This window comes from Protopterus annectens, chromosome 13.part0, assembly GCF_019279795.1.
Source record: "Protopterus annectens isolate FY-2018-M chromosome 13.part0, PAN1.0, whole genome shotgun sequence".
Classification (NCBI taxonomy): Eukaryota; Metazoa; Chordata; order Ceratodontiformes; family Protopteridae; genus Protopterus; species Protopterus annectens.
The window spans coordinates 1,020,743,241-1,020,768,987 of record NC_056747.1 but is presented as its reverse complement, the minus strand read 5'-3'; the positions used below and the strand labels follow the sequence as shown (position 1 = coordinate 1,020,768,987).

Sequence of the window (25,747 nt, the reverse complement as noted above, 5' to 3'; positions counted from 1 at the left end):
TACAAGTTAGACCATATTTCCACAGCCAGAGCGGGTATCAGTGCACACCGTCACCAAACACTACAAGTTAGGCCATATTTCCACAGCTAGAGCGGGTTTTGCCAGGACTATCCTTCATGGATTCCTGGAGACTGCCTCTGGACCACCACCCCCTTCCTCACAGTGAGCTTTGGCGCTCACCCATATGTGATGAATACTGCAATATGAGAATAGAAGGACATAGTAGTAGTGGTGCTGCGGTAGTGTTGTCGCCTCACAGTAAGATGTACTATTCGATTCTCAGCTAAAGCGTCTTCTGTGTGGAGACATGCATGAGTGGGTGTACCTTCGTTGAAGGTTGTGTGTCAGAGCTGGCAACTCTGTACGTAAAAATCTACTGCCAATCATTAGCGGACCGGAGTTCCTCTGTGGCGACCCCTAATCGGGAAAAGCCGAAAGATACATCAACAACAGCAGAAAAGTTGTATAAACTCTTACCATAACCATAGATGTCCTTCTCTTCTATGTTGCAGTATTCCTTCCGACCTACCGTACGCCTCCTGTTATGTAGCATTTCCCTTTCCGGATGGCACAGGGCTGGCATTGCCCTTGCTAGGACTAGACGTTCTTCGTGTTTCACTGTTGCAGTCATTACGTTTGGGTAATCTGCTGGCAGATTGCCCTCAGTCAGCCTGAATAACAAAGTCTTGGGTCCTGCTTCGGTTGCTGTCTCCTCTTCCATGACGTCAGGTGTATAAAATATGCAGCCGATGCCATTTTATTCAGTCTTTCTTGCCGCGCGGTGCCCAAAGCAGAAGCAGTTCGCAAGTGCTGGTCAGCCGACTCCTGAAATTTTCGTATTCGAGTTTCAGAACCGAAGTCTTCAACCTAAAGCTAAGTACCCCGTTGGGGAAACTTTTTCTTGCTCCTTACCGATGTCAGTAAAAGTTAATAATTGCATTACTTGTGGGAAGTAAATACGTCATAAGGATTTTCATTTGTACTGTATTCCTTGCCTAGGCCCTGATCACAACGTGCCTTGCTGTAGTTTTTGTGCTAGATTTAACCAACGCACTATTAAGCGTCTGTATATTTTTGCTTCTAAATATTTTGGTTCAAGATTTAATTATCCTGAAATGTCAACGGTTAGCAATCCGACTACCGGAGTTCATAAAAAACGCAAAGAAAAAGACAGAGACAGACCGTCGAGGTCCAGAACCGACGACTAAGCTTCTCCTAAGCCAGTCACCAGTTCGCCAGTACTCAGTGAGGCGCTTTCGCAGCCCCTGTTACCCGCTACTTTGAGTCGCAGGCCTCTACTGAGACCCATTCGGAGTCCAGTATTCCGTGAGATTCTCAGAGTATTGAACCCGCGGATGTCTCTCCCTTAGATGGGTCTGGAGCCGCTGAGCAGGCACCGGCTTCTGAGGGTGTTTTCAGGCCTCAGCGTTTTTATATTAAACCGACGCCAGCAACAAAAACATGGTCAAAAACAACTTCTATGTCTAAAAAACTGACTCATGAGCCACATGCTCAGGCCCCTATGCCTAAAAAACAGATGATCAAAATGGCTGAGGATTTAATTACCTTGATCAGGGGTTCCCAAACCTCCTGCTAAGAGGCCTAGGCAAGGCAAGGCACTGCTTATGAATCTTTAGGTCAGATTTCCATTTCTTCTGATTCCTCTTCTGTTCAGGAATTTTCTATTCCACCCTATGAGGATTCTGATGCAGAGGAATCCATCCCATCTGCATATCCTCCTGAGGATTACTCTTTTGGAGAGACTTTGCATACTTTAAGTGAACATTTTCACTGGGAGAGTCAGGACTTCTCTGAATCAAAAAAGAGACTTGTGGATTTCCTTCTTCCTCAGCATAGGCCTTTGGCAATACCTCCTGTATTAGACGTTGTTGTGTTCTCGGAATCAAGCATGGCTCCTGATTCCCTGCCTCCGGCTCCTAGTAAGCCAGACAGATATTACAGGGTTCCTGACTCCCACAAATTTCTTTTCAGAAATCTTGCTGATGATCCTGAGGCTTTTTCTCAGGGTCCCAAGAGTGTAAAGGCCTTTACAGCCAAAAATCCTACCCCTTCTGTTAGAGATTCCAGGGCACTGGATAGATGGGGTAAGAAGGTTTATATATCTGCAACCTTGGCAATCAGGGCTTTAAACTGCCAGTTTCATATGCTTAAATTATCAACAGCATGTTATGGGCTTACTGAAACAGAAAATGATGTTGATTTCTGATTGTGTGGAAAATAGAGTTACAGGAATTGTTGCATTCAGCAGAACAGGTTGGAAAGCATACTTTGCAATGTGGTTTTCATTCCTTGGAGGCCTCTTGTAGAGCCGCCGTTACTGGATCTGTGATTAGAAGGCATACCTTTCTCAAGGAGCAAAATTTGCCTGATCATGTTAAAGCTAAATTGTTGGATGCCCCTTTGCAGCATGATACTCTGGTAATAAGGCAGAATAGGTTTTAAAGAAAATGGAAGACAAAGCTAAATCTATGCAAACTGTAAAAGATTTCTTGCAAGTGCAGCCACCCAGGTTCAGTAGGAACTGGCTTAATAAAAATTGGTCCTTTCCTGTGTCCAACAGAGCCACTCAGGGCAAATCCAGGCAGTCAAAGGCTCCAGATAAAAATCACAGGGTTCTTACAGGTCAAAGCAATGGGGTGCCTCCACCTCCAAATCTGGAGGAAACAAAGCACACTGCTACAGTAAGCAGTCTCAATGGCTTTCCTCTACCATCACCAAGCACTTACCTTTTGGCAGCCCCCTTGGGGGAAAACTAGCATTTCATGCTCAAAATTGGCAGTTAATTACCCAGGACAAGTGGGTATTAAACATAGTATCCCAGAGGAACAGATTTAATTTCCATACTTTGCCAGTTCCAAACGGATGGCCGGATCTGCCACAAAACCAGTGGGCAGAGGCCCAGAAACAAGTCATATCCCTCATGGATATGGGGGCTATTCAACCGGTACCAGAAAAGGAAAAAGGACAAGATTTTGATTTAAGACGTTTCCTGGTACCCAGAAAAGACAATTCAGGGCGTCCAATACTGGACTTATCGATTCTGAACACGTTCCTGGACATTCCAAAATTCAAAATGCTGACTTTACAACAGCTACTGCCTATGCTAGGCAGGAATGCTTGGTTAGTAACTCTAGACTTAAGAGGCATAACTGCATATCCCAATAAGGGAATCATGCAGAAGATACCTCTGCTTCAAAGCAGGTTTTTTTGCATTACCAATTCTCTGCTCTGCCCTTTGGCTTATCTACTGCACCCAGGGTCTTTACAAAGTGCCTGGCACCAGTAATTGCATTCTGCAGACAGAGGCATTCAAATTTATCCTTATCTGGACAATTGTCTCATTCAAGCAGAGGAATAGGACACTCTTCTTCAACATCTGGCGTTTGTAAAAAGGCTTCTAGCATGCCTAGGGTACACCATAAATGAAAGTAAATCACAACTGGTACCCTCTCAGATAATTACATTCCTGGGTGCAAGCCTGAATACAACTGCCCAGATGGCTTACCTCACTCCAGACAAACAAAGGCAACTGACAACATACTTCAAACAAATGGCAACAAAAATCCAGTTATCTGCAAGACAAATTCTGCAGGCTTTGGGGTTCATGGCATCCTGCATTCTACTAATTCCATGTTCAAGACTGCATATGAGGAAACTTCAATGGTACCTAAAAAGTTTATGGAGTCAACATTGTCACAGCCTGGAAACAATGATTCCTCTCATTCCCTGCCTACAACAGGAGTTTCTTTGGTGGGCAGAGACGTGTCACCAAAACAAGGGACTGTCATTCACTATACCCTCTGCCACCCAAACCCTAACTACAGATGCATCAGACTATGCTTGCGGGCCCACCTGGCAGGGAGATGCATTCTAGGCAAATGGATCCCAAACCAAGTGTATCTGCATATCAACCAGAAAGAGATGCTAGCTGTTCAGAATGCTCTGACAGCCTTCAAGGGCTTACTTCATCCAGGACAACTACTGATAAAGACAGACAACACCACAGTTATGTGGCACATAAACAAGCAGGGGGGTACACATTCCTATCCCCTTTGCAGACCAGCCATGGCTTTGTGGAACACAGCCTTGACTTACCAAATACATCTTCAAGCTCAATTCCTGCCAGGAAAGCAAAATACTCCGGTAGATGACCTAAGCAGAAATCTTATGGACCCGCACGAATGAAAGCTGGATCCACAAATCTTCAGCATGTTAACACAGAAATGGGGGAGCCCAGACATAGATCCATTTGCTTCTCTGCAAAATTATCAGTTGGACAATTTCTGCACAAGAACTCATCACAAAAAAAGCACGGAAAGTGGATGATCTATCCTTCAGCTGGAAAAACGTATCAGTCTATGCCTTTCCCCCTCTGCCTCTACTCTCCAAGGTCTTACTAAAAGTCAGACAGGAAAAACTAAAAATGATCCTAATTGCTCCGGACTGGCCTCTCCAGCACTGGTACCAACTTCTAAGGAATATGTCTCACCTTCCTCCATGGTATTTGCCTCAAGTACCTCATCTACTGCCTCAGCAGAACTGTCAAATTCTGCACACTCAGCTCCAAACTCTGAATCTTGCAGCATGGCTAATCGACTAATTATTCAAACAACACCTCTCAGTACGTCTGTGATGGATGTCATTTTGGAAGCCAGAAGGTCTAGTACTAGAAAATCTTATGCTGATAAATGGAAGAGATTCTGTGCTTGGGGAATCAAGCACAATGAATAGACACAGCAAAGCCTAATATTCCTCAGATTTTACAATATTTGACTGAAATGCTTGACTAAGGCCTATCTTTTTCTTCAGTAAAAATCCATGCTTCTGCCATATCGGCTCATTACAACATAGAGCCTTCCCCTCTTTTCTCATCCACTGCTTAAACAGTATCTTAAGGCCTCCCAGAAGAGCACCAACCCCTGCATAGGACCTCAGCTTTGTGCTGGAAAATTCACCCTGCGTCCTTTTGAACCAGCAGCTACTGCGGATATAAAATTTCTATCTTGAAAAACAGCTTTTCTTTTGGCAGTCACTTCAGCAAGACTGGTATCAGAACGACAAGCTCTCGTGACAGTGGAGCCTTTTATTATATTTTACCTGGACAGGGTGTCCCTCAGGACCAATCCTTCTTTTATGCCTAAGGTGGTATCCAGTGTGACTCTTAACCAGACCATTCACCTTCCAACATTTTACCCAAATCCGCAGAACAAGGGGGAGCGAATTTTGCATTCATTGGATGTACACAGACAACTAAGATTCTACTTAAATAGGACCAAGTCTGTAAGAAAGTCTGAACAACTACTGGTAGCATTTGCTGCAGGATCAGAGGGGAAGGCTATATCAAAGCAGACTATTTCTAAATGGATAAGACACTGCAATTGTTTCTGCTGTTTGCACCATGGTAAACCCAGTGCCCAAGGGGATCAGATCACATTCCACCAGGGCTGCCTCTACTTCAGCAGCTTTTCTCAGGGGGGTCCCAACCAAAGACATTCTAGAAGCTGCTACTTGGAGCTCTGTTCATACCTTCAGAAAGCGTTATCATTCACCTCTGTTCTCCAAATCCAGGGCAGGCTTTGCCACTGCAGTCCTGCAGGGCCTTATAGCCGCTCCTAATGCTGTTTAGTTCCATCCTCCCATCCATAGCTTTGGGATTCTACCCAAATGTAATGACTGCAACAATGAAACACGAAGAACATAGTACAGTTGTGTACACTTACCATAAATGTAGATGTTGGAGTGTATTCACTGTTGCAGTCTGGGTTACCCACCCGCCATCCCCCTTTCTGTACCTTTTTCTTTCCTTCACTATACTCAAAAGCCTTTGTGGTGTATTTGCTTTTAGTTGAAGGTAAAGTTTATGTTTCTAAAAGTACATTTATATATTTACTGTTTGTTTATTTTTATATTTTTGCTCCCCATTTGGGGGGCACCTGACATCTGGAGCAAGAAAAACTGAATAAAATGGCATTGGCTGCATGTTTTATACCCCTGATGACCTGATGTCATGGAAGAGGAGACAGCAACCGACGCAGGACCCAAGACTTTGTTATTCAGGCCGACTGAGGACAACTTGCCAGCAGATTACCCAAATGTAATGACTGCAACAGTGAATACACTCGAACATCTACATTTATGGTAAGTGTACACAACTGTACTTTCCAACTGGAGCTTACAGTTCTGAGGGCTGGTGCGTGCAGATGTCACTTTTATGGCCCATGTTGTGCTAGCCATGTCAGATGTAGTGACTGAAAATGTTTGTATACTGGCTGGACGTTCGAATAGCAAGAGGAGAAAATCAATATGTGATGAATACTGCAACATGGCAAAGAAGGGCATTATGATTATGGTAAGATTTTATACAACTTTTCTTTACCTCACCAGTACCTGCACGTAGATGTCTCAGAGTTATCCTTTGGGGCATGGATGGGCTCCCTGAGAGTCGAGACAGTGGCAACCAAATCAGAACACACAGTACATCAGCCTGAAGGAGATGTGGACACATTTCAGGGCAGGCAGACTTCTCTCACACTTGGTCTTCATGTCACCTCAGAATTTTTACAGACAACTCTATGGTCATATGGTACATAAGCAGGGAAGACGGAGAGTCAGTCTTACTAGCTGTGCAGATTGACTTTTCTAACATGGAAACAGGCCATAAAAGTGAACATGTCCCTCAAAGCAGTTTAAATTCCCTCTCAAGACAACTTTCTGGTAGACTTTCTAAACAGATTAAGGGAAGATGCTCATGAATGGATGCTGACCAGAGAGGGTTTCCTAGAAATGGTCCACAAGTGAGGTATTCCTCAGATAAAGGTATTTGCCTCCATTCACACCAGGCAACCACAGCTGTTTTGTTCCAGGATGTCTGCCCTCAGGCTTGGAGGATAGATTCTGTGCCCTTTCCATGGAAAGAGAGGCTTCTTAATGCCTTCCCCTTCTGACTCTACTCCCCAAGGTCTCATTAAAGATCCAGAGGGACAAACTGTCTTGCTGGTGACTTCCTTTTGACCCAGGCAGCATTGATTCCCCTTCTCTGCCACCTGGTCAGGGGTCATCACAAGTTACCCCACAGAGTTGACATTCTTACACAACAACAGGGGCTCTGTACTTCATCCCACCATATCATCTCTCAGCCTGACAGTATGGATAATAGGATTATGATCCCTTTCAAACATCAGTTTTCTGAGGATGTGCTACAGGTTCTTTAGGAGGCAAGGAACCTACTACTAAAAAGTCTTTCTGTATCTAGATGGCAAAGCTTTTCTGACTGGTGTCATACTGGAAGACAAGACCCTGTACAAACTGGGTCCCTACTGTCCTTTCTTGTGTGAGCTACTAAAAGCCAGTCTTGCCTTCTCCATGATTAAGGCACACTTATCAAACTTTGCATGCTTGCTTGTAAACTCCCTCTATTCCCTTCTCCATGATTAAGGCACACTTATCAAACTTTGTCTGCATGCTTGCTTGTAAACTCCCTCTATTTTCCAAGCTGGAGGTAAAACAGTTTCTTAAAGGCATCCTTCCTACTCTACCTTCTTGGGACCTCAACTTTGTCCTAGAAAAGCTCACTCTGACCCCCTTTAAACTAGTGGCTTCTGCTTCTGTCAAAATTTGTACTTTGGAAAACAATCCTCGTAGCTCATATTTCAGTTGTAAGAGTTTCTAAGCTCCAAGCCCTGATGGCATTCCCTCTGTTCCATATTTTTCATAACCCAGGGTTTCTCTGAGGGCCAGTCCTTCATTTCTGCCTAAGGTAGTCAGTCAGCTAGCTCTCAATTAAGCCATCAATCGTCCTTTTTTCCCTACCTCCTCAGAACAAGGGGGAGCAAATCCTCCACATTCTGGATGTACACAGGCAGCTCAGATTTTATTTGGATAAAATGTAAACTCCACTAGAACACAAAGTCTGAAAAACACACCAAACCACAGAGACCAACGGTTCAGAGTTTTGTATTTTTTGTATCTTTTGCATTGGGGACTTTAAGGGGGTTAATTGAATTTAATTTTGGTGGAGTTCATCTGTTATAAATTGTGAGCTTGTGAGTAACCTTGTATCCTTTGAAGGCGAAAGGCCGAGGTTCCCAATTGCTGAAATATAGTTCTTTAAGCTCAGAACTGCTGTCTGTGTGGTTTGGTGCGTTTATTTGGATAAAACCAAGGCCATTCACAAGACTGACAATTTTGTTTATTTCCAGGAAGCCAAGTTGGGGAGCCCAGTCTCTAAACAAACTGTTGCTAACTGAATTTCTGAGTCCGTTTCCTTTTGTTACACCCACTACAGAAAATCTTTACCGTCTGTAAAAGCCCATTCCAGTAGAGCAGTTATCTCCTCTGGAGCCTTCTAGAAAGGTATTGATTCCAGAGCCACCTAGAAGCAGCAACTCGGTCTTAAGTATGTACCTTTACCAGACACTTGTAGGATAAATGCTTTCTTTAGATCCTGAGCCACCTTTGTCATATCTGTTCTCTCTGGATTATTTGACAGTTCCCCTATGCCTGATCCATCCACCCTTACCACTCATTAAGCTTTGGATATCACCTAACAGTTTGGAGTACTGCAACAGTGACGTAAAGAAGAATATAGTGCAGTCGTGTAAAGACTTAACAGTAGATGTCCTACAGATCACTGTTGCAGTATTCCTTCCCACCTGTCCATCCCCCTTCTTCATCTTTAACTAGGTTTTGTCTTACTGTCATGGACCAAAGGGGAGCCATTCTCTGCCTTCTCCCTTCTTAGCTGACCTTTGCTTATCTTTTATCCTCTGGAGTCTTCAGATCTCCTGGCTTTGAAATGGTCTGAGGTTTTTACACTCCTATATCCACTTGTGTACCCTAACATCCACAGGCTTTGGTCATACGTCAGACATATGGCTCTATGGAAGATTTTGGTTTTGGTGTCGTGGCCAAAAGTCCAGGTTATTTGGCAAGATAGTTTGGAAAACTGTAACAGTTCTCAGTAGCACATCTACTGTTAAGGTAAGTTCTTACACAGCTGTACTTTCCCTGAGTAACATCAGTTTCTCCTATTTTACCGTTGCCCTTTTTGGTCTCGTATAAACTAAAGTTTTTTATCAGTAAATACTCGTATCTTGTCATCCGGTGTAAAATATGATTGCCTAATATATAACACAAGAGGTACCAAAAAAAATTCACTGTCTGAATTTTGTTGTCCAGGTACATATTGAGCAAGTTTGCTTTGTGCCTTCCCACATTTCTTTGCTGCGTTGTCAGAATTTTTCTTAATCCATGCTCTTGGATATCTTATACCCCCTAATATACAGGAACTGCAGCACCAGATTGTGTGTGAGGGTTTAAGTGCTTTAACTCTAGTCTTAATTTTTATGGCCTGAAAATTTTTGAAATTGCTCTAAAATATTAAAACAAAAATGGAATACCTAACAGGAGTGAATAAGTAAGCTTTTTTGTTATTAGCAAATAAGGCTATTTTTTTGATGAGTCCTTTGCCATTCATGCCCTTTAGTCTGGGAATTCTTAATTTCACAGCCAGTGGGGCTTTGTGTACAAAACAAACAGCAATGGGGACAGTAGTCATCCCTGCCTGGTCTCCCTACCTAGCTCAAAATTGTCAGATAAAAGGATTCCCCACACTTGTATTCAAGACTGTGACCCTATGTTAGTTCATTCTATTAACCTTATCTGCAAAACTAAAATTTTTAAGAACAACGTACATATCAAGTGTATATTGTTAAATTCTATTTTTTCCTACATCCAAACTGATAACAGTGGAGATCTTTTATTTTTGTAGTACTTCTTTATGTATCATTGTAGTCTTTATTAATATTACAGCTTCTTTACCCTCTGTGAACCCACACTGATCTTTTTGATATTAATCAGTGTAGCAGCTTTTTCTTTATCTTGGCAGTGAAAGCTATAAAAATCATGATGTCCTTCAAGGATGCATCTGCAGTCATCACATATGGGCCGGATTCCAAAGTCTGGGTCTGGCCTCGGCTGATGTCGCACTTTCCCCGACGTCAGAGCGTCTGGGGTATAAAAGCATCAGCCGACGCCATCTTCCCCAGTCTTTCTTGCCGCGTGGTGCCCTAAGCAGAAGCAGTTCGCAAGTGCTGGTCAGTCAGCTCCTGTGATTCAGCTACCGAAGACTTCTAAAAAGCTAAGTACCCCGTTGGGGACTCTTTCTTGCCTCAGCCGATGTCAGATAAAGTTAATAATTGTTTAACCTGTGGGAAACAAATACCTCATAAGGATTTCCACTCTTACTGCCTCCCCTGCCTAGGCCCAGACCACGACGTCTCGGCCTGTTCAGCCTGTGCTTCCTTCAACCGACGAACTCTTAGATGTCGGTCGGAGTTTGCAGAGGAATTTTTTGGGGCTAGTTTTGCTTATAAAATGCCGTCGGAGACTCCGACTTCACATTTAGTCAAAAAACGGAAGGACAAGGACCGACACACGCGGGCCGCGGTTTCAGCTGAAACCTCGGTCAGGCCTACCGCAAGTGTCTCGGTCTCGGCTGAAACCGAGTCCTTGGCTCTTCCTACTACCGAAACCACACTACCGACTACCTCGGCCCTGGAGGCCCCGGCCGAGTCGGTCATTGAATTGCCTACTGAAACCGGTGTCCAGGAACCTTCCGACACCTTTACTGTAGATGTCTACTCCTGCACGTGGTGCAGCCAGACCCCCTGCTTCCATGTCCATTAAGGCTTTCTCTAGGGCTAAGGCTGCTAAACTTTCCAAGGCTTTGCCTCCCAAAGTTTCCTCTCAGAGACCTTCTTCTAGCTCTCAGATTCTTACCCTAGCAGAGGATCTGATTTCATTAATTAGAGGCTCCCAACCTCATTCGGACAGGGGCTCTCAACCACCTCCGGACAAAAGGCCCAGGGTTGAGCCCTCTGATCCACAGTCCTCAGATGAGTCCACGGATGGCTCTGCTCTGTCAGACCACCAGGAGGAGGCTTATTCGGCCTACGAGGATTCTGATGCTGAAGAATCTATTCCCTCGGCCTCCCCTCCTGAAGAGTTTTCATTTGGAGAAACTTTACACACTATGAGAGAACATTTTCAATGGCAGGGTCAGGAATTCTCTGATTCCAGAAAGAGATTAAGAACCTTTTTACATTTACCTCAGCACAGGCCCTTAGCTATACCTCCTGTTTTGAATGTAATTGATGATGTCTATTCAGATGCTTGTACTGCCCCTGACTCTCTCCCTCCGGCTCCTGCCAAACCTGATAGGTACTACAGGGTCCCGGATTCACATTTTCACCTGTACAAGGCCCACTCTGCTGATCCAGAAACTATTTCCCAGGGCCCTAAAGGGGTTGCAGCTGCCACTGCTAAAAATCCCCTACCCTCTGAAAGGGAGTCCAGAGCATTAGAGAGATGGGGTAAGAAAGTGTATACTTCTGCAACTCTTTCCATGAGGGCATTAAACTGTCAATTCCATATGATACAGTATCAAGAGTATTTACTAGATGAATTGCATAAGAAACTGTCCTCTTCTGAACCCCTTGATCGTAAATCCCTTCAGGATCTGGTGCATAACTCCCAGCAGGTTAGTAACCATTTCTTGCAGTGTGGTTATGATGCATTGGAAGCTTCATGTAGATGTGCTATGACAGGTGCAGTTATACGTAGGCATGCCTGGCTGAAGGAACAATCTCTGCCAGACCATGTTAAAGCTAAGCTTTTGGATGCTCCTATGGAAAAGCAAAAATTATTTGGTTCCACGGCTCAAGAGGTTTTATAGAAATTTGAAGAAAAGGCAAAATCTATGCAAACATTTAAAGACTTTCTGCAAGTCCAACCACCGAGATTCAGCAGAAATTGGCCTACTAAGAATTGGTCCTTTCCAGACTCAGACAGATCTCAAAGAGACAGAAATAGACGTGCCAGAGGTAGAGGGCAAGCTAGAGGCTCCTACAGAGGCCGTCAGTGGCAGCCTCCCAACCAGAGAGGTAGTGCAGGAACTACAACTGCTACACCAGGACAGACTCAATGACTTTATTTTGACTCCGCCGACCAGGGCTCAATTAGAAGCACCTTTGGGCGGAAAGCTTTCTTTATTGTCAAAAAATTGGCACAGCATTACAGGGGACACATGGACACTGCAAATAATAGACAAAGGATACAGGTTCCATTTCCACTCATTGCCAAAAAGAAAAGGCATGCCAAACCTGCCACCAAATCAGAGGGCAGATGCTTTGAAGCAAATTACCAACTTAATGCAAATGAAAGCCATAGAAAAGGTACCTCTTTCAGAACAAGGCCAGGGATTTTACTCAAGATTATTCCTTGTTCCAAGAAAAGAAAATCAATGGAGGCCTATTCTCGACTTGTCCGCACTGAACACGTACCTCATTGTGCCAAAATTCAAAATGATGACTCTACAGCAACTCCTTCCCATGCTGGGCAAGGGGTCTTGGCTGGTGACTCTAGACCTCAAGGAGGCATACCTGCATGTCCCTATTCGACAAAGCTGCAGAAGACACCTCAGATTTCTTGCAGGGTCAGAGCATTATCAATTCTCAGCATTGCCCTTTGGCTTATCTACTGCACCCAGAGTATTCACGAAATGCCTGGCATCAGTAATTGCACACTGCAGACTTCAGGATTCAAATCTACCCTTATCTGGACGACTGCCTAATACAAGCGGACAGCAAGCAAACTTTGTTAAAGGACTTGGACTATGCCATCCACCTGTTACAGGCCTTGGGATATACAGTCAACATCCACAAATCAAGACTGGTTCCATCCCAAAGAATAACTTTTTTGGGTGCGGATCTAGACACAACCACCCAGATGGCTTTTCTCACAGAAGAAAAACAAGAACAGCTACCAGTTTACTTTCAGAATCTCACAAGACAAACTCAGATGACTGCAAGGAAAATCCTGCAGGCCCTGGGTTACATGGCATCTTGCATTCTTCTGATTCCACAAGCAAGGCTTCATATGAGGAAATTACAATGGTACCTAAGAAGTTTATGGACTCAGCACAGTCACAGCTTAGAAGCCCTGATCCCACTCATTCCTTGCCTTCAAAAGGAATTCCTGTGGTGGGCTCAAGCCTGCCGGTCGAACAGCGGGCTGCCCTTCAGCAAGCCAAGAGCCAATCAAACCATCACCACGGACGTTTCAGACCAAGGTTGGGAAGCGCACATGGAGGACAGATGTATACAAGGGCTATGGTCACTAAGAGAGCTGCACATGCACATAAACCAAAAGGAATTGCTGGCAGTGATACACGCAATCGAGGCCTTCAAACCTTTCCTTCAGCAAGGCCACCTGCTCATAAGGACAGACAACACCACAGTTATGTGGTACATAAACAAGCAAGGAGGCACCCATTCCTAACCTCTTTGCTGACTGACAATGAACCTATGGGAACTGGCATTGAAACTCAACATACAGCTAAAGTCCCAATTCATGCCAGGGAAAGACAATACACTGGCAGACAGCTTAAGCAGAACTACCATGGATGCTACACCCAGACATCTTCTTACAAATCACACAATCATGGGGAAGGCCGGAAATAGATCTGTTCGCTTCCCCCCTAAATCATCAACTGAAGAAATTCTGCTCAAGGACATACCACCCACAAGCATGGAAGGTGGACGCTCTCTCTTTCAGCTGGAAAACTCTAACAGTGTATGCTTTCCCACCTCTTCCACTAATGACCAAGGTCCTACTGAAGATCAGGACAGAGCAGCCCAGAGTAATCCTGATAGCCCCAAACTGGCCAAGACAGCACTGGTACCCACTGTTGAAGAGTTTGTCACAGACGAAACCATGGCCTCTTCCCCTATGGCCACTCCTACTGACTCAGCACAATTTCAGGACTCTACACTCCAACCTGAAAACCTTGCAGCTAACTGCCTGGAGAATACCATGACTCCTCCTCAGGATAACCTATCCTAGAGAGTGAAGGATATTATTATGGAAGCTCGCCGACCTTCCACAAGGAAGGCATATACAGCAAAATGGAAAAGATTTCACACCTGGAACACAGCAAAGGACCTAGATGTGACTGTGATGAATATGGCATATATACTGGAATATTTGGCAGAATTGTCCCACAGTGGCCTGTCGTACTCTTCCATCAAGATACATGCCTCAGCAATCTCAGCAGAATACAATCTAGATCCACCTGTCTTCTCTCACCCACTACTAAGACAGTTTCTAAGGGGAATCAAAAACATTAATCCTCCAAGGAAACCACCTCTACCTACTTGGGACCTGAATTTCGTGTTGGAAAAACTAACGCTTCCACCCTTTGAACCAGCAGCATCGGCAGATGTACAGTTTTTGTCTTGGAAAACTGCCTTCCTTCTGGCCATAACCTCAGCAAGAAGAGTATCTGAGCTACAAGCTTTAATGGCGGTGCAGCCATTCCTTATCTTTCATCAGGACAGAGTTTCTTTGAGGACCAATCCTACATTCATGCCAAAGGTGGTATCCAGGGTATCTTTGAACCAAGCTATTCATTTGCCTACATTATTCCCACAGCCTCAAAATAAAGGGGAGAGACTTCTGCACACCCTGGACATACACAGACAACTACGCTACTACTTGGACATAACTAAAAGTTACAGAAAGACTGACCAGTTGTTTGTAGCATATGCTGCTGGGGTACAAGGAAAAGCAATCTCCAAACAGACAGTTTCGAAATGGATAGGAAATTGCATTCATTTTTGTTACTCCTTTCATGGAAAGACTGTGCCAGCTAACATTAGACCTCATTCCACGAGAGCCACAGCCACCACCACAGCCTTCCTAAGAGGGGTGGCTACCAAAGACATTTTAGAAGCTGCTACATGGAGCTCCGTGCATACATTTGCCAAGCATTACAATTTGCCTTTATACTCCAGATCCAGAGCAGGTTTTGCTACGGCAGTCCTGCAGGGTATCTTAACTACACCATCCTTCACTTAGTACCTCCACCCCCAGTTTGGCTATGGTATTCTACCCATATGTGATGACTGCAGATGCATCCTTGAAGGACATAGTACAGTTTTGTACCTACCATAAATGTAGATGTCCGATAGGTATGCATATGCAGTCAGGTTTACCCTCCCTCCTGCCCCTCTGTGGTATTCCTAGGGTGCTTACCCCTCTTTTAGCTAGCTGGGGGAATCTATTATGGTGTATTTGTTTATATATACATGTATATATATATTTTTGCAAATGTTTGGAATTTTTATTGCATTTATCCAAATTTAGCCTTCCTAGAGGGCACCTGGTATCTGGGGCAAGAAAAACTGAGGAAGATGGCGTCGGCTGATGCTTTTATACCCCAGACGCTCTGACGTCGGGGAAAGTGCGACATCAGCCGAGGCCAGACCCAGACTTTGGAATCCGGCCTACCGAAGGGCTGCCTGAGGCAGGACAACCCATATGTGATGACTGCAGATGCATACCTATCGGACATCTACATTTATGGTAGGTACAAAACTGTACTTTGTCATGATTGAGGATGGATATATGGTTGTATGCATCAGGGTCTGTAGAATTTTTCCCTTCCTTAGGTAAAACCACAGTTGTCACCTTCTTGACTCTGGCACCCACCCTTGTTTGAGTACTTTGTTGAGCAGTGTGTTATTCGTGTTTCACTCTTGCAGTCCTGACTTGTCGGATTTCCTCCTGTGGAAGGCCTTGGCTGGCCCCACTACCAGAGTAAAAAATCTCCCTCCTAAGGCGGCAGACTCCCTACCCTGACATTAGTGCGCTCGGGTATAAAGGGAGCCAGCTGACACCATGACATCAGTCTTTTCGCAGTTGAAGCCAGAAGCAGTGTTTCAGTGCTTCGGTCGGTCCGCACCAGAGAGATGTCTTCTAAAGCTAAGTACCCCATTGGGGAACTCTTTCTTGCTTTAACTCCTGTCAGATAAGGTTAACAGTTGTGTCTGCTGTGATAAACAAATCCCACACCAAGACATTGTTTGTCACCTGTCTAGGCCCAGATCACGATGTCCCTAATTTGCCGTTTTTGCACCTGTTTCAATTCTAGGACTGTCAGGCATAGGGCCGAATTCTTAGCTAGGCATCTTAGTCTGCCACTTTCTTTGCATCGTTTGATGGCTTCCGCCAGTCATCCTGAGGTTGAGATCCCTAAGCGTAGGAAGGACAAGGAAAAAAGACCCAAGCTTAGGGCCTCTGACAACCATTCACCATCTGTCAGTCCCTCAAGGCTCGTTATCACTGAGGAAGGCAAAGTGCTTTGCAGCCCCCTTCTGTGACCAAGGTGGTGGCACAAGCCTCTGTTGAGGCCTGTATGGAGTTTGACATGCTGTCCGGTCCCTTAGTTTCTGCGCAGGCCTTGGCTTTCAGTTCATCGGTCGGGTCCAGAGTCGCTCAGCAGACCTCTGCTTCCAACGAGCGATGATCTACTGGTGACATTCCTTTGAGGCATCAGCTGGCATCGGTTCTAATTTGCAAAGAGACTAGCGTCAGGATTGCAGATGTACCTAGACCCAAGGCCAGAGCTCCTTCCAAGAAGAGTTCCACCTCAGGGCCTATGCCTAGGTTTACTGGCTTCCATGCCCTAGGTTATCACCATGACCTGGTTAGGTTAGCTGAGGACCTTACCTCCTTAGTCAGAGCTAGGCACCCCCCTTTGGAGTCTTCCCCAGGGGAAAGGAAGAGGGATCTTACCTCTGAAGTTTTCTCTGAACCTCCTGATTCAGATGAGGATTCTGTCCAGGAGGAGTCGGACTTTCAGGAGGAACCTTTATATACTTTTGAAGATTCAGATTCTGGGGAGAATCTGCCTTCAGCTTCACCTCCTAAATACATCACTTTTGGGAAACACTCCATGCTGTGAGGGAACATTTCCAGTGGTAGGCACAGGAATACCCATAGTCTAAAAACAGGGTTAGGGAGTTCCTTGACCTCCCAGAACACAAACCTTTTGCTCTTCCTCCTGTGTTGGAGGTGGCAGAGGACTTTTATAGACTCTTCCCTGAATCCAGATTCCCTACCTCCAGCCCCTCGGAAAACCTCTGCTGACCACGAGTTTGTCACTCTATGTCTCAAGAGAGCAAGAGCCTGCTCTTTAAATAACCCTTTACCTGCTGACAAAGAAAGCAGGGCCCTTGATAGGTTTGGTAAAAGAGTCTACACTTCTGCTACCCTAGCCATGAGGGCCCTTAACTGCCAGTTTCATATGATAAAATACCAACAAAGTATTTTAGATAAAATGAAGCAAAGATATCCTCTCTAGAGAACAAGAACATTTCCAAGGAATTGTTGGACCTTTGCCATTGAGGTTCCTAGGTGGCTAGCCACTCATTGCACTGTGGCTGTGATGCTATGTTGACATCTAGCTGAGCTGCTGTATCTTGTTCTGTCATTAAAAGGCATGAAGGTTAGGGAACAGACCCTACCAGACCATGTCAGATCCAAACTTCTAGATGCACCCCTGGATAAGGACTTCCTTTTTCTGCCAAATGCTGAGGCTGTACTAAAAAAAAGATGGAAGATAAGTCGAACTCTGTACAAACTGTCATGGTCTTCCTCCAGGTTAAACCTCCTGGATTTAGTAGTAATTTGCCTAGACAGTGGTCCTTTCCCTGTCAGTCAAAAAGTGGCCAGAGGAAACCCTGGAGGAAAAGTTCTCAAAGGTAGCATCAGTCACAAAGGCCCAGGCAGTGGTCCTGGGGAACTCCCAGGCAGGGGAGTTCTAGGCCACAGGGCCCTGGTAGAGAGCAGCAATGATTATTCCTTTCCCCTACCCCCCCCCCCCACCCCCACCCCCACCAGGAAAGATAGGAGGAAGACTAGGAAGAAGGATATCCTTGTTCAAAGAAAACTGGTCCCTCATTACTTCAAACAAGTGGGTTCTGAAAGTTATCTCAGGAGGTAACAGGTTCACTTTGAAAGAGCCATTAAGATACTTAGATTACACAGATGTTCCACAAAATCAAAGAGCAGAGGCCCTTTCTCAGATTCACAACTTATGTTCACAGGGCTCAATGGAACCAGTACCAGAACACCAAATAGGGAAGGGGTTCTATCCCAGGCTATTCCTGGTACCTATAAAGGAAAGCTGTTTGCACCCTATTCTAAACCTGTCCACTCTGTCAGTCCCTGCTGGTACCAAAATTCAGACTTTTCCCATGATAGACCCTCAGGCCTTTATTGTCACCTTAGACCTAAAAGATGCTTACTTGCACATTCTTTTAGAGAAAACTTTGCAGAATTTTTCTTTCATTTCAATTCTATGCACTGCCTTTTGGCTTCTCTGCTGCTCCCATGGTCTTCACAAAGTGTTTAGCTCCTGTAATCGCCTTCTGCAGAACAAGAGGTATCCAAATTTACCCGTCTAGACAACTGCCTCATTCACGTCGCAAGTCAGTCAAAGCTCCTCAAGGATCTGGCCTTCACTTAGAACTTCCTCGCCTCCTTGGGTTCATCACAAGTCTTTACAATCCAACACAGACCCATCAACCAGGATAGTTTTTCTGGGGGGCTTTCCTGGATTCCTCCCTTCAAAAGGTCTCCTTCCTGACTTACTACTTCCAAAACATTATGCATAGATATTGCCTCGCAGCCAGGTCATTCCTCAGAGCATTAGGCTGCATGGCATCTTGTATTCTCATGATCCCTCTGGCCAAGCTACACATGAGGAAGCTACAGTGGTACCAACACTCAATCCCTGGAGACAGAAATTCAGCTGATCCCCTGCCTCAAGGAGGAATTTGCGTGGTGGACACAGGCATATGCCCAGAGCATGAGTCTCCCCTTCAGTTTCATCCCCCAGGGCCAAACTTTAACCACAGATGCTTCAGAGAGAGCCTGGGGGCTCTTTTCCAACACCTTCAATCCCAGGACAGATGGGAAAATCATTTCAGACAAAATCCCTTAAATTGCAAAGAAGTGATGGCAGTGTAGTAGGGCCTACTAGCTTTCAAATATCAGTAGAAACCAGGGGTCTTGCTTGTCAAAGCAGACAGCACCACAGTCATGTGGGACATAAACAAGGGACCACCCACTCTTACTTTTTTTGTCGACTAGCAGTGCAGGTCAGAGAGACAGCTCACTTTCTGGGGTTGCACTTCATGGCACAGTTACTCTCAGGGACTCAAAACAATCTAGCAGATCATCTCAGCAGGAACTTGATAGACCCCCCCCCCCCCCAAGTGGCATCTACATCGGGAAACATTTCTCAGCATATTCCAGAAATGGAGATCCCCACAGATAGACCTCTTGGCCACCAAGAAAATGGTCAACTGAAAATATTCTGTTCAGGAGCTAACTACCCACAGCCTGGAGGACAGATGTTTTCTCCTTCCTTTGGAGCCACATGTTCCTTTGTGTTTCCTCCCCTGCCTCTTCTTTGACAGGACCTTCCAAAAATCAGGGAAGAAGTTCCAAGGGTCATTATGATAGCCCCAGACTGGCCCAGGCAGTACTGATATCCTCTGCTACTAAATTTAACCAACGAAAATATGTGGCAGTTACCTCAGAGAGTGGACCCTCTGACTCAGGAGAAGGGGGAGGTTCATGCATCCCAACATACAGACTCAAACTCTCAGCCTGGATAATTCCCCAAAGTACTCCTGTGAGCATACCCGAAGCAGACAAGTTCAAAACATTGTCAAAGAGGCTAGAAGACCTAGTATTGGGAAGTCATATTCAGCCATGTGGGAAAGATTCTCCATTTAGTGTCAGCAACAAGGCTTCAGTCCTAACTCGGCCAACATCTCTGCCATTTTTGATTACCTTGTTGACAGGGGCCTATCTTTTTCTTGCGTCAGATTTCATGTCTCTGCCATTTCAGCCCACATCCCTTCTCTTCCTCCTGTCTTTTTCCACCCCTCTGATGAAACGGTTCTTTAGGGGAGTGGTTCACATCAGACCTCCCGGGAGATGGTCCAAACCACCACGGGACCTTCATTTTGTTCTAAAAAAATTGACGCTACTCCCCCTTTGAACCAGCAGCTTCTACTGAATTAAAATTCTTAGCCATTAAAACATCAGTCTTCCAAGTTATCACTCAGCTAGGAGGGTCTCAGAGCTGCAAGCTTTCATGGCAGCGGAACCATTTCTCATATTCCACCCAGAGTATTGCTCAGGACTAATCCATCCTTTATGCCTATGCCCAAGGTGGTCACTGACATATCCTTGAATCAAGCTGTGCACTTGCCCACCTTCTATCCCAAGCCTCAGAACCCAGGGAGAAAGAATCCTTCACTCCTTGGATGTGTACAGACAGCTTCACTACCTTGACAGAACTAAATCTTTCAGAAAATCAGACCAACTCTGTGTCATTTGCCCAATGGCTCTGAAGGAAAATCCGTTTCCAAACAGACCATCTCCAAGTGGATCTCTCACTGTATTTCCTTTTGTTACAGCCACCATGGTATAAAAGCCTTCCGAAACTCTAAGGACTCGCTCTACTAAGGCCACTGCTACCTCTGCTGCCTTCCTGAAATGAGTACCTACCAGAGACATTTTGAAAGCTGCTAACTGGTCATCTGTGCATACCTTTAGCAAACACTAGCCCTTATCAGCCTTATCCAAGTATAGAGCAGGATTTGCCATTGACATCTTGCAGGGCATCCTCTTTTCTCCATAATCTACCTTCCACGATCATCTCAGCTTTGGGAATCCTACAAGTCAGGACTGCAACAGTGAAACACAACATAGTACAGTTGTGTACACTTAGATGTTCGAGTGTATTCACTGTTGCATTCTTTTTTTCCCTCCCTCCTTCCCCTTTTTGCCTGCAGTAGTAGTCTGCTTCTATCTTCTTCGCTAACTAGGGGACCCCCTGGGTGTTTACCCTGCAGGGCTCCCTTTTTCTTTTTTTGACCTTTGCTTATGATTCATTCTTGAGGCCCCTACCTTCTAAAGGGCAAGAAAAAAACTGATATGATGTCGGCCGGATCCCTTTATACCCAAGTGTACTGTTGTCGTGTCCACCAGCCTTAGGTGGAGGAAGATTTTTACTCTGGTAGTCAGGATGGCCAAGGGCTTCCATAGCAGGAAATCCCATAAGTCAGGACTGCAATAGTGAATACATTCAAGCATCTACATTTATGGTAAGTGTGCACAACTGCACTTTCTGTAATCTTAAATACCTTGACTCTCCAACATAAGCACTTCAGCTGGGTTACCATTCATCCCTGGAGACTTTCCTGTGACTTGCCTTGCAACTGCTGACTGTATTTCATCCCTATTTATCCACCTGTGAAGTAGACTTAGTTTCCCCTTGTATGGCTGTCTAAGATGAAGCCCCCTAATGAAACTTTAAATTTGGTCTCTGTCCATCTGACCCATTTCCTCAGCTTCCTTTAACCCGAGAAAAGGAAATGTTCTGTAAAATTTCTGTGGGTCATCTTGTTAACTTTCTTGTGTTGGTATTTCTCAGTTTGGGCACCAATCTCCACTTTTTGTCTGACTGTGTTAGCTAAGAGCTTCTGAACTTCTGGGTTGTTATCAAAAAAATTGCTTGACTTGCAGTTTTGCATTCATATACCTTATCTATAAACTTAATTTTGTGGCATTTTGAAGTTGCCTAATTTCCTCCTTACCCTTGTATCCCTTCTTTAATTTGCAATACTTTTACTTTCTGTAATATCTGTCTCTGTAGCTTTTCCTAATCATTTTCCCACAGCTTTTTTTCCCATTTTAGGTCCACTCTTCTCCTAAAGTCTGACTTAATCTAGCTAAGGCATGGATGAATTTCTCTCTTTTTTTCACTCCCTGTTTTATTCAGTGATTCTTTAGGTATCTAAGGTCCAAGTCTTCAAAGTCTTTATTTCCTAACAAATACATTTGAAATCTCTAGTGTGTTCCCCGGACGTATTTCCCCCAACTGCCATCTTTAACACTGGTGCATGATCTGACAGGGTGATTGGATATACTTCTACCATGTGCATATGCTCTGTTGCATAGATTCTGTCAAGCTGAGCCAAAGTCTTAAATCTAAGGGAGTAGTAACTAGTCCACTTGCCCCATGGGTGTACTCAGTCATCTAATCCAGTTTTAAATTTTCCTACACTCCCTTCAGTTGTTACTGCTTGTCATCTCAGACATGACTTCACCTTAATTTGCATGCCATATTCTGTTACCCTCTTCTTTATTAATATTCCTGCTGGAACCAGTCACCTCACTCAGTGTTCTCTTTAACTCATTCATGTTACTCTTGGGGGTAAGTATACAGAGGTAATTGTAATTATTTTCCTGCTCTGTTCATCCCTAATAGCTGTATCTTCCTTGCTTATCCACCTCCACTGTCAAGGGTGCCACAAGCTAAAAGGATCAGCACTCCCTTCTTAGACAACCCAGTCATCAACCGCATATTATTTCACTACTGCTATGCATTCATTTCTTAAGTATTTTTTATGCCAGTGCAGTATTAAACCTGCTTTTATTTGGTATACATTAGAACTCAGCCAAGACCATTTACATTCTTTGACGATGTTCTTCGTGTTTCACTGTTGCAGTCATCACATTTGGGTTATCTCTGCCAGGGTAGCCCTCGGCCGGCCCAAATACCAGAGGCTTAGTATTTCTGCATCTGTTGCTTCAGGACTGACGTCAGGTCGTCAGTAGTATAATGTAAGGCAGCCAATGCCATTACATCAGTCATTCTTGCCATGGAAGCAGAAGTAGTTTGCACGAGTGCCGATCGGCTGCTACCTGAGTTTCATCTTCCGAATTGAAGCTGAAGTTTTCTAAAACTAAGTACCCTGTTGGGGATCCTTTTTTCTTGCACTAACTGATGTAAAAAAAAAAGTTAACAATTGTCTCGCCTGTGGAAAGCAAGTACCACACCGAGACTTTCATTCTTACTGCGTCACTTGCTTAGGCCCAGACTATACGTCATTGGGCCCTTATTGTAGCTAGATATTTTCGCTTACAGTCATCGAATTCCGATATGGCTTCGGTAAGCCATCTGACAGCAGATCTTCTGAAAAACCTTAAAGATAAAGACAGAGACAGACCGCACAGGTCCAAACCTACCGAAGACACTGCCATTAAGCTAATCCAAAAGTAAGGCAAGTACTACCACGTTGTGTATGAAGCAACTTCACTTTATTAAAACAATAAAAGCAGTATCATAAGCGCTTTAGAGTAAATTCCTTCATCAGATGATAAAACACTAGTAAAAACATACTATCTAATGTAGTACAACACAACCAATGAAAATCAATAATTTACCCTCCTTTTTGCTAGAGCTGGTTTTAAAGGGACAACATTTAATCCTGGGGCTTTGTCATCTCCCAGTCTAAGAATCCATTGCAAAAAAATGGCCTAATGAGGTAGATGCACAGGTTCATAAAGTTAATGAAGGTTTGAAAATAAGTTTAACAGACAGTAATGATGTAGGTGGTATATGTAATATAATTAGAGACAACTGGAGAATTATTTTAACAGATGAGAATCTAACTAGAGTTGTAGGGACACAACCTAGATTTATTTTTAAAAAATAAAAATTTGAAAGGTATTCTATGTCAAGAACCTATGCATTTTAAAAATCCAGGCATCAAGAAGAAGGGAACTTATCCATGCCTTGTAAGCGCATTTTACAAAGAAACTGTTTTATATACCCCAGGACCAACAAGAAGTACTTTTTGAATATGTTTGCTGTCTGTAATACACAAAATGTCTATATTGCAAATTGTCAACAGTGTACTGCATATTATGTAGGAAAAACAAATTGCAGACTTAAAGATAGAATTTTTAAGCATCTATCAAATATAAGGTTAAGAAAGGAACATAATGCACTGCTCAAACATATAGAATTGCATAGTGATCATGTATTTGCCTTTATGGTTATATGTGTTGTAAATAGAAGTCAAAAAATGGGTGATTGTATAATGAAAGTGAATACAAAGAGATGCAGTGGATTCTTAGACTGGGAGCTGACAAAGCCCCAGAATTAAATGATGTCCCTTTAAAACCAGCTCTAGCAAAAAGGAGGGTAAATTATTGATTTTCATTGGTTGTGTTGTACTATATTAGATACTATGTTTTTACTAGTGTTTTATCATCTGATGAAGGGATTTACCCGAAAGCGCTTATAATACTGCTTGTTTTGTTTTAATAAAGTGAAGGTGCTTTATAAACAGCGTGGTAGTACTTGCCTTACTTTTGGATTTGCTATTTGGATTTTTTGGCAGTACTTTCAGTGGAGGAGTCCTTTACTTTTTGTTCTTTGCTTCTGTTACGCTAGTCGTCAGTTCTCCGGTCCGCAGCCCCTGATACCCACTTCTTTGGATTCGCAGGCCGCTACCGAGACCCTTTCGGAGTCCAGTATGCCTCTTCTTCAGCTAAGGATCATGCGGTCATCTCTGTCTTGGATGGGTCTGGAGCCGCTGAACAGGCACTGGCTTCCAAGGAAGTCCTTTGCACTACCGATTCTTGACACAAACCTACTACTTCTTTCACGATTTCCGTTCTTTCAAAAACTACCGACTTTCTTAGGCCCAGGTTATGAACCACACCCATGGAAGTGATGACCTAATCTCGGGCATCTGCTTCCTTGCTTCAGTCTCAAATGTTTAAAATGGTGGAAGACCTTATCATGCTGTTCAGGGGAAGCCAAGCTACCCCTTCCAAAAGAACAAGAGATCTGTTTCCTGTAGTTTTGTCTGAACAGGAGTCCGATGACTCTGATTCATCTGAGTATGAAGACATGCAACCCCTCTCTGCTTATGAGGATTCTAATGCAGAGGATTACATTCCTTCAGCCTCTCCGCCAGATGATTTTTCCTTTGGGGAAACCCTTCACACCTTAAGGGAGCATTTCCAATGGAAAGTCAGGACTACTCTCAGTCTAAAAAGTGACTCTGAATTCTTAGATCTTCTAAAGCACAGACTCCTGGTCATCGTACTGGAAGTTGTGGAGGATGTTTTCCTGGAATCCAGATTGACTCCTGACACACTCCCTCCTGCAACCAGAAAACCAGATAGGTATTACAGAGTCCCTGACTCACACATTTCTTTTTAAAAATCCTACTGCTGACCTGAGATAATTTCTCAAGGGCCCAAAGGAATTAAAGCAACCTCTGCTTAAGAATCCCACCCCCTCAGATAGGGATTCCCGAGCACTAGACAGATGGGGTAAAAAAGTATACACTTCAGTTGTTTTTGCTATCAGAGCACTAAATTGTCAGTTCCATATGTAAAATTTCATTAACATACCCTTGAACTCCTCAAACAAAAAATGTCTTCCTTTACTGCTTGTGCTGAATCTAAAGAGTTACAAGAGTTAATGCATTCTGCAAGTCAAGTAACTAAACACACCTTGCACTGTGGTTTTGGCACCCTAGTAGCTTCTTGCAGGGCACCAGTCACCGGTTCTGTCCTTAGAAAGCATGCATGGCTTAAGGAACAGCCCTTGCCAGACCATGTTAAATCTAAATTATTGGATGCCCCCTTGCACAAAGACAACTTATTTGGCACTAAGGTAGAAGAGGCCTTAAAAAGGATGGAAGAAAAAGCAAAATATATGCAGACAGTTAAGGATTTCTTACTGGTCCAGCCACCCATGCTCAGCAGGCATTGCCCCTCCAAGCACTGGTCCTTTCCTGCTCCCACCAGGTCAGTTCAGCCCAGACCCTGTGGAACCAGACCCCACAGACAGCAGTCACAGGGAATGCAGAGATCTAAGCAGTGGACTACCTCCACTTCAAAACCAGGGAGTTCTAAACCACCCCCTTATGGTAGAAACTCGCAATGACTCTCCTCACCCTCCCTCTGCCCACCTCCACTTACCCCTAGGAGGAAAATT

At 44.2% G+C, this 25,747-nt stretch overlaps 1 protein-coding gene across 6 annotated transcripts in view; it reads left to right on the top strand.

Annotated features, from left to right (window-relative positions):
* MSL1 (MSL complex subunit 1) overlaps positions 1-25,747 on the top strand; it is a 1,034,461-nt gene that overhangs the window by 911,437 nt on the left and 97,277 nt on the right. The gene's annotated exons all lie outside the window — the stretch shown is intronic.